The 8954-nt window shown below is 35.7% G+C and overlaps 1 pseudogene; it reads left to right on the top strand.

Annotated features, from left to right (window-relative positions):
* Positions 1-526: 526 nt before the first annotated feature.
* Positions 527-3233, top strand: LOC103068625 (DNA endonuclease RBBP8 pseudogene; annotated as a pseudogene).
* The last annotated feature ends 5721 nt before the right edge of the window (positions 3234-8954 follow it).

Here is an 8954-nt window from a genome sequence, read left to right as displayed (position 1 = left end):
TATATATATATATATATATATATATATATATATATATATATATATATATAATTTTGGAGGAAAAAGATTTTCATTAATGATATGTCATTAAATTGAGGAGATAAAACCAAAACCAAAACAGGCTTTAGTATTGCCAATATCCTCTAAGGCATATTTATTGTATGAGAATAAAATCTCAGATTGACTGTGGTGTTCTTTTTAAGTTAATGTTTATCAGCAATCAGTTTAGGGCCCTCCCTCAGCCCTGAAAAGCTCGGGCTCTCCTGAGGGGGAGACTTGACCACTGGCAGTTTGGCTGATTAGTGACGGAACTAGGAGAAAAGCAAGTGGCAAACAAGTAGAAAAGCAAACGGGCTTCTCTGCCCAGCCTCAGAGTGTGTCTGCTTCCGTGTTGGGGCTTTTAAGAATCTCGAGGCAATCTTGCAAGCTGCATTTAAACTGGCCAAAAACAACTTCAGACGTATATAATGTAACAGAAAAGGGCAGAAAACATTAAGCAGTAGAAGTGTGGAGCATATTAAGCAAGATGACTGTCTCAGGAAGCAGTTGTGGAAACCCAGATGTATCTAATGACTTTAAGGATCTTTGGACAAAACTAAAGGAGTATCATGGTAAAGAAGTACAAAGTTTACAAGTAAAAGTAACCAAACTGAAAAAGGAATGAATTTCAGATTCACAAAGACTAGAAGAATTTTTCACCAAAAATCAACAGCTAAGAGAGCAACGGAAAGTTCTTCATGAAACCATTAAAATTTTAGAAGATCAGTTAAGAGCAGGATTATGTGATTGCTGTGCAGTAACTGAAGAACATAAGCAGAAGAAACAGCAAGAGTTTGAAAATATTCGACAGCAGAAACTTAAAGTTATCACAGAGCTTATGAATGAAAAGAATACCTACAGGAAGAAAATAAAATGTTTTCTGAATAGCTGCAGCAAAAAACTGAGAATGATCAACCACATCAAGCAACTAATCTTGAATATGTGGAAGGTATTATTCCAGATTCACCAATAACAACGTTTTCATTTTCTGGTGCTAACTGGCTACTAAGAAAGGAGAACCTCCACGTCCAACACATAGAACAAACACATACTAAACTGGAGCATTCTGCAGGTGCACTTGAATTGAAAAAAGTACCAAAGTCTTCAACTCATCCACAACATAAACCTAATGAAAGTGAAATTCTAGTGACCAACCCCTCTGATCAGAGTCGAGCTCCAATGGCTAAAACATATGGAAAAAGCAGTTATTCTCCTGATAATTTAGCTACAGTTGTTGCTGAAACACTTGGACTTACTGTTCAAGATGGATCTGAATCTTGAGGCCCTAGGAACCCTCTTGGTGATGAGCTCTACCACTGCCTGGAATGAGATCACCAAAAAAAAAAAAAAAAAAAAAAAAAAGACATTTTGAGGAATCTAGAAGAAATGGTGAAGATAGTTTAACATTTTCAGATTCTAATTCAAAGACTCCTCCTCAAGAAGTATTGATCACTCAGGTGTCATCTCCTGTACTTGGAGCTACCTCTAATGTGAAAAGTGGTTTAGGTTTGAATACAAGATTTTTTTTTCCCCTCCTCTTTTAGAGACTGGGGAAAAAAACAAAAACAAAAACAAAACAAAAATCTGAAAACAGTGCCTTTCAGCAACACTTCTAATTATAAATTAGAGAAACCTAGATCAAAATCTGAAGATGGTGCTCTTTTCACACATCATAATCTTGGAGCTGAAGTGAACAAGATCACTAACCAGTCATCTTATAATAAGCAGATGCTTATAAATAGAAATACAAGTGAACCCCTAAGTGAACAGGATAATATTGATCACACTAAAGATACTGTTACTGATAAAGATAAGCACGTAGTACCCCTGAAATCATTGGGAGGCAGAACCAAAAGGAAGAAAATTGAGGAAGAAAGTGAAGATGAAATAAGTTGCCCCCAAACCTCCTTTGATAAAGAAAATGCTTTCCTTTTTGCACTGGATAATGGTTCTTCCATGAATGGAGACTATGTGATGGATAAACCTCTGGATCTGTCTGATCGATTTTCAGCTATTCAGTGTCAACAGAAAAGCCAAGGAAGTAAGAACTCTAAACTCAGGTTTAGGCAAGTGACTCTCTATGAAGTTTTGAAGCCTGTTCCAAAGGGCTCTTCCTCAAGACGTAAGGCCTTGAGTGGGAGCTGTGGGTTAAACCAAAAGAGCTCTGTTTACAGGAGTCTCTTTTCCAGTCCTTGAGTAAATCTTCAGATAATAAAACACTGTTACAAATAAAGGAATAAAATCCTATCTTTAGAATCCCTCTTCATCCACATGAAAGTTTAGAGACAGAGAATCTTTTTGATGACATGAAGTGTGCTGGTTCTCATGAGCCTATAAAAATAAAAACCAGGTCAATCCGTGAAGCATGTGAATTTGAACCAGTTCTTCTGTTAAATCCATGTAGAATTGCTAAAATAAAGTCTCCACAAACAACCAAGGTGTATCCTTTGAAAATATCCAGTGGAGTATAGATCCAAGAGCAGACCTTTCTCAGTATAAAATGAATATTACTGTAGTAGATATAAAGGATGGAAGTCAGTCAAAATTAGCTGGAGGAGAGACAATGGACATGGACTGTACACTGGTTAGTGAAACTATGCTTTTAAAACTGAAGAAGCAGAGCAGAAGGGAGAAAAAAGTCCAGATGGAGAAAGAAAAATGAATGATAGCTTGGAAGATATGTTTGATCAGACTACACATGAAAAATATGAATCCTGTTTGGTGGATAGCTTCCCCCAAGTAGCAGATGAAGAGAAGGTGCTGTCAGCTACTACAAAAAAATCAAACACTCGTAGTGATAAACAAGATAAGGTCAAAGAGAAAGCATTTGTGGAGCCATATTTTAAAGATGATGAAAGAGAAACTAGCTTACAAAATTTTCCTCATATTGAGGTGGTTCGGAAAAGAGAAGAGAGAAGAAAATTGCTTGGACACACATGTAAAGAATGTGAAATTTTATTATGCAGATTTTCTAGCAGAAGAAAGAGAAAAGAAGTTGGCTTACTGCTGGACCCCTATTTTGCTACATTCCACCCAACACACCAGAGAATTTCTGGGAAGTTGGTTTTCTTTCTGCTCAGACTTGCATGGAAAGAGGTTACATTAAAGAAGATCTTGATTCTTGTCCTCATCCCAAAGGATGGCAGCCTTACAGTGCAATATTTTCTCCCAAAGTCAAAAAGCAGAAGACATAAATGTTGAAGCAAAAAGAGAAGAGAGGACAATTTTCTTTTTAGCTATTTATAGTTAAAGTTAGTATTAAACATTGATTTTTTTGATCTTCTGTAAACTGATTTACAAATTGTTTTTCTATTGAAAGTGTTTTTAAATGGCATTTACCTATCACACAGATGACTACTTAAAAATGTGGATGTTTATGTTGTATTTTCTTGCTTTTGCACCTTTAAAATAATAAGGTGCTTTAATTTTGCACTCTGAGTTAAGAGCTGTTTATTACTTTATTTGGTAATACCTAATTACCATTTTGAAAATATGAAAAAAAAAATCAATTTAAAAGAAGACAGGATGTCAACAATATGGCAAAGTGAAGAAAAACCTTTCTTTATCCCCTACAAACTACAACTAGTAAAATATCCACAACTCAACAAAGGTGTTTCTTCTCAATACAGCAGGAAGCTGGAGAATTCCACACATCTGTACATATAAAAGTAGGTGGACTGGAACACATAGAAGAGGCAGAGCCTGGGAAATAGAAGAATTGGTGCCTGCAACCCTGGCCCTCTGACTGCAGTAGCTGAGTCCACAGCTTCAGAGAAGCCAGTAGCAACAGGGAAGGTGGCACACAAGACCCCAGCCTCCTTACAGCAGTAGTGCCCATAGCCAAAGTTAACTGAGTAGCCATGGCAGTGTGGACTGGTACACTGTCTCTCCAGTCACTGTGGTGCCCACAACCTCAGCCCCCATCTTACTCATCTGCAATGCAGAACCAGCAAACCTTATGATACTGGACAGAATAGAAGAACTTGCGTGACCCCAGCTCCCCTCCTACTGTCCCCCTTTCTCCATGGTTGCAGAGCCTGTGACTCAGGGGATGTTGGATGCAAGGGAAGAGCCCACCATCCCAGTGATGACAGCAACACTGGCAGAAACAAGGCAACAACTACCCCGGAGGCACAAAACGCTATAAGGAAAGCAGCAATCCCCATCTCTTACAGAGGTGGTGGAGGCTGAAAAGAACCAACTCTCAAATATAACCAGAGGCAGCTCAGGTAAGAGAAAGCAAAAACTTGTGTTTTAGTGTCACCTACCAGAAAACAAGACTGTACCTTCTAACCTGTCATTTAATTTCAAATGCACCAGCAAGGGAATTCATCAGGCACCATGAAGAGCCACAGTAACACTATACCACAGAAAGAAAATGACAGTTCTCCAAAAGCCAAACTTAAAGTCATGGAATATTGCAATCTAACTGACAGAACATTCAAAATAGGTGTTCTGAAGAAACTCAATGAGCTATAAGAAAACTCAGAAAGGCAGTTTAATGAGATCAGAAATAAAATTAATGAACAGAAGGAATACTTTACTAAAGATATTGAAACTCTAAAAATGAACCAAAGAGAAATTCTGGAGGTAAGAAACTCAATAAATGAGGTGAAGAATGCATAAGAAAGCATTGGAGATAGGGCAGACTATATGGAAGAGAAAATTAGCAAACTCAAAGATAAAAATCTGGTAATGATACAAATAGAAGATGAACGGGAAGTAAGATATAAAAAAATAAAGAAATTTTACAAGAGTTATCCAACTCTTTTTGGAAGGGTATATTAGGGTAATGAGTATCTCAGAAAGAGAAAAGCAGTAAAAGGGTGAGAGAGGTTATCTAAAGAAATAATAGCTGAGAATGTCCCAAACCTGGGGAAGGAACTAGATATACAAGTCCATGAAGCTAAGAGAATGTCTAAATACCTCAATACAAAAAGACCTGCTCCAAAGGAAATATACATTAAAATTGTCAAAAGTAAACTACAAAGAAAGGATTTTAAAGGCAGCCAAGGAAAAAAGAATGGTAATCTACAAGGGAACTCTCATTAGGCAAACAGCAGATTTCTCAGCAGAAACCCTAAAGTCCAGATGTAGAATGACATTCTCAAAATATTGAAAGATAAAAACAGTTTACCAAGAATACGCTATCTAGAAAAGTTATCATTCTGATATGAAGTATAAATAATTTCCCAGACAAACAAAAGCTGAGGGAGTTCATCAACACTAGACCTGTCTTGCAAGAAATGTTGAAAGGAACTCTTCCATCAGATTTCACTCATATGTGAAATATAAAAAAAATTAATAAAGAAACAAATAAAGATAAATTAATTAACAAACCAAACCAAACTAAACCAATCCAAAATAAACACATAGATACAGAGAACAGAGTAGTGGTTACCAGAGGGGGAGGGGTGAGGGGAGGGCAAAATGGGTAAAGGAGATCAACTGTATGGTGACAGATGGAAACTAAATTTTTGGTATTGAGCAAGTTGTAGTGTATACAGGAGAAAAAATATAATGTACACATTAAACTTATATAATGTTATAAATCAACATTGCTTCAATAAAATACATTTTAAAAATACTAATGATATAAGGTAACAAAATATTATCAAGTTTTGTATTGGTTCAATTGATTGTCTTAAATTAGAATTCTTATCCAGGTGAATTCACAAGAAAAAGAAACATGAAATGTTATTTTTCAGTTCCCTGTTATCTAACACTATCTGAAAACAGTGCATTAATTAAGATTGTGGTATCTGCTATAATAAATTAATACTTACATTTCTGTGGCTTAATGCAATTGAATATTTTTTTCTAAATCTGGGAATAGAAAACTATTGGCTTTCTTGCTCAAGAGCCGAGAGAGTTTGATTTAGGAATTCATGAATGCACCAAAGCTGCCCAGGGAAGAGATACGTAACCATCAGAAGGAAATAAAACAGAAGAGAGATTTGAGTGGTATTCATAGGTCAAGATAGAAGTGGCCCACTCCATCTCTTCTCAAATGTCATGGGCTAGGATGCAGTCACAGAACGAAAACTAAATACAAACTTGGAGGAGAAACAAGTCCAGGAGGAAGAAAACCATACATTTTGTTAGGCAGCTGACATTCTCTCCCCAAATCTCTAATTACACTATTTTATTTATTTTTATTTTTACCTATATAGCAAATTGAAAAGTAGATTTTATGATTCAAACCTTTTTCTGTTAAAAATGAGAGTAATCAACAAAAGGTAGCCTTTTTTAGGGTTTAAGAGTATTAGAAAAATATACATTTAAAATATTGCTGACATTTTGTCACAAACTTACATTTTTCCAAAAATTTATTATATTTCTTAAAGACGACTACATTTACTTATATTGATTATTTTATTTTGTTTCAGTTTTTGTGAGATGCGATTTGAGATTACTTGCTTCTAAATCAATCATTTTAATTATACGTATTTTAACTAAATATGGGTGTTATTGTGAATGCAATTGTTTCTAAAAGCCTATTTTGTGTTAAAAGTAAAAGAGAAAAATAGAACCAAGTGCATTTGAATAAAAGGTGACAAAGTCTAAAATGAATAACATATAAAAGAAGATTTGATATTCAAGGACTCCAGAGAAAGATTTGATTAACAGAATAATGAGGAACAAAGCTTCCACCAATCTAATAAACAGGTGGAACACTCTCTTGAAGCTGCAGCAGGCATAAGGGTTTGAATAATCCTCAAACCCTCAGGAAAATAAAGAATCAAAGAGAAGAAACACTTTTTCTAAGCGCCTAAATGAATTTCTTAAGAGTTTTCAATTTTTCTCTGGAGAAGAGCTAGAAGAGAAAAGAAAAGATTTTTCAGGTTGTTGTATATGAAGTGGTGCAAGTTAAAATTTGCCAGGAAATTATGGCAACACATAGCTACAGGGAGCTAAGGAATCTGAAAAAAATAGTTATTTCCTAATAAGGACATATATGAAATCATTGTAAGATCAAGAAAAGTTCTTCCCCAAGGGGGATATAAATGAGCTGATTATCAGAATAATGTCCTTACCCACTTAAAAAAGGTGTTATTAACTGTGTCAAGCTGTTATATACCTGACTTTAATCTTGGGAAGTATTCTAAGCTATTTGCATCAGTGTACTATTTAACTGATTTTAGCATATATGTTGGCTATCAATTTTAAGCAAAACAAAAGTTAAACACAAGATAAATTCTCATGTTTAATAAGCAATATTAGTACATTTTTGTACTAAAATAAGCAATATTAGTACATTTAAATAAGCAATATTAGTACATAAGCAATAAGCAATATTAGTACATTTTTGAGAAAATGACATCCTCCTGGGAGGAGTCCCACTTCATGGAGGACAGCAAAGAGCATAATAATGCCTGTCATCAGGGGCAGCAATCCTAAGATGTCAACTGCCGCCTGGTTTTCAGGTGTTAGAATGCCCAAGAAAAATACAACAACACAACTTTACACAGACACTGGTTGGAATAAGGCTTTCCTTATTGAGAAGAGTTGGAGTAAGATCAGCTTCAATAGTGAGTGACAGTCCCCAAGGCCAAGTGGTCTCCCTCCTCACCACCCCATGAAGCTGAAACAGGGAGAGATTGTGGTGTGCACCACCCAATGCTGCAGGTGTAGGACCCCATTTGTTCTCTTCTAAGAAGAGATAGAGCACTGGTATTGGCCAGGTGCTATATGATGTACACTCTTAAGCAGAACAAAGTACACATCAAATCCAGAATGGGGGAAGATATTACCAAATAAAGTGATATGATCAGCATAGTCTCCCAGGCCTCCTTATCTCCATGAAGAAAAAGTTGCAGGTCCAAGGGTCAACAGGCTGCATGTGATTGTCTTTCTCAACATCCACCCCTCCAGTCCTTGCTCTGCCGCTTAAAATAGCAGATAAAGCCCATCAAATCTGGCAAGGATGATACTGTTTGTAACAATATTAATCTACATGCTGGGTAGCTTAAGTTGAAAGTCCTATTTTATATTCAGCCAGTTGATTTGTTTTCTTGCACTTTCTTTCTATTAAATTAAGAAATACTAATTTAGGTTGTTAAGTCTGGCAATTCATAGCTTGCTCAAATAATGCTCTATAATTTTAACAAAGTATGGAGTGATTTCTCACTGAATAACCCTTTCATCTCTCTGTCAGTCAATATATAGTACACAAAAGCTGTAATATGGAGCGATAGAAGAAAATGGATTCAAAATCTATACTTTGATGCATTTAGCATGCTAAAGTATTTCTTAAAGTTCATTGAATTATTTGTGTATGATCTAAAAATATAAATATTAATAAATGATGATTCTCATATTCAATAATTGAATAAAAATACTGCTATTGGCTGAAAGTGTTTCCCCAAAATTCATGTTGAAAACTTAATGCTGAAATTGATGGTATTAGGAAATGGGGCTTTTCAGAGGTGATTAAGTCATGAATGGGATTCATACCCTAATAAAAGAGACCCCAGAGAGACTCCTCATCCCGTCTACCATGTGAGGACACAGCAAGAAGTTGGCAGTCTGCAACCTAGAAGAGGGCCCTCACCAGCAGTGTGGGCACCCAGCTCTCAGACTTCCATTCTCCAGAACTGTGAGAAATAAATTTCTATTGCTTATAAACCATACAATCTGTGATATTTTTTTAGAGCAGCCCAAGCAAACTAAGACAAACCCCAGTTGTTGGGAATCTGTGATTAAGCAGGTTTCACCAGAATTACTTCAGTATTCTTACACAATCTTTCTGATAATGCATTATAAACAGAAAAGAATTATTAGCAAACCTGGCCCCCTCAGCTCTGAAACTAACAAACAAAAAAAAAAGGGGGGGGAAATCTAAAAAATATAATGTCCTTTTAATTTAAATATTTGATATCTTTGCACACAAAAATACATGAGTCTACTGTTCA

Source organism: Lipotes vexillifer, unplaced genomic scaffold, assembly GCF_000442215.2.
Source record: "Lipotes vexillifer unplaced genomic scaffold, Lipotes_vexillifer_v1.1 scaffold373, whole genome shotgun sequence".
NCBI lineage: Eukaryota > Metazoa > Chordata > Mammalia > Artiodactyla > Lipotidae > Lipotes > Lipotes vexillifer.
Note: the sequence above shows the minus strand (reverse complement) of the source record. Positions and strands in the feature narration are given on the sequence as shown.